Source organism: Etheostoma spectabile, chromosome 18, assembly GCF_008692095.1.
Source record: "Etheostoma spectabile isolate EspeVRDwgs_2016 chromosome 18, UIUC_Espe_1.0, whole genome shotgun sequence".
NCBI lineage: Eukaryota > Metazoa > Chordata > Actinopteri > Perciformes > Percidae > Etheostoma > Etheostoma spectabile.
Window position 1 is genome coordinate 11030916 of NC_045750.1, and position 1093 is coordinate 11032008.

Below are 1093 nucleotides of genomic sequence, written 5' to 3' on the forward strand. Positions count from 1 at the left end.
CAAAAAAAGCTATCTCCTTCATTCTCCCCAGCACTGCTCATGAAAAGCACAGCAGGCGCAGGCAAATAGGAAGCAGAGCCATGACTCACCCCTCTGACATTAGCCAGCCGACCGAGCTGCATGCTTCTGGAAACACAGAGCTGTAAATGGGGGAAAGGAAATGAGGGAATAAATTGGTGAGAATGGGAGTGTGTGCGCAGAGAGTTGACAGGCAAGGTTATTTGAGCATTAAAGATACTGGTGTGCTTGTTGGCGGGTGGCGTAAATATGCGATTCACATGCACAAACTGATACTGTTCAATGTTTAATATCTGTGATCAAAATATTTCTACACCTTGATTGGACTTTCCTGCTGTTTTACTAACTTGTGATTGAGATCCTGTTTATGTTCTTAACATACTGTATATTCCATAGTAACTACAGCAAACCAAGTTCCATACCCCCTAAAAATCAAATTTCTTTCAAGCACATACATCCCTCTGGCAGCTCGTTTCAGAGGTTTTTAGTCAGAAGTCAGAAAATCCAAAAACCACCTTAAGTTTTTATTGCCCATGGGCACATACTTCACACGTCCTGGAACGAGTGCTGGAAAAGTCTTTTTAAATAGTGCCTTGATTGGTCCAACAAGGGGTTTACTTTCCTGGCACAGTTTCTCACTCCATAGGAAGTGATGCGTATTGCTGCTGGAAGTGGAAAGAGGAAAAATAAAGGCTCTTTGTTTTTGATGACTGTGTTTGGTTCCCACCTTAGTTTAAGGTCCATTATATTGGTTCATGGTATTGTTGTAGAGTTCTTAATGTTGGTATTTTCAATATTGTCGACAACAACAGCTTGTGCTCTAATACCATTTTGTTGCCTTATCGGAATATCACTGATGATGAAGTGTACTGACATATGCGTGGTGATGCAATTCATGTTCCAGAATTACAACTGCAAAAGTGATGAATGAAGGCATTGAGTTGGGCAAATCATCTGGTGATAATAAAGCGTTTTGATGAGCCAGACCACAGCTATTTTACAGCCATTCAAGTCAATAAATAGACCAAGGCTGCAGCGCTCTCTCTCTCTCTCTCTCTCTCTCTCTCTCTCTCTC

At 41.5% G+C, this 1093-nt stretch overlaps 1 protein-coding gene across 9 annotated transcripts in view; it reads left to right on the forward strand.

The window, feature by feature from the left end:
* Positions 1–1093, forward strand: part of utrn (utrophin) — a 185434-nt gene that overhangs the window by 31088 nt on the left and 153253 nt on the right. The gene's annotated exons all lie outside the window — the stretch shown is intronic.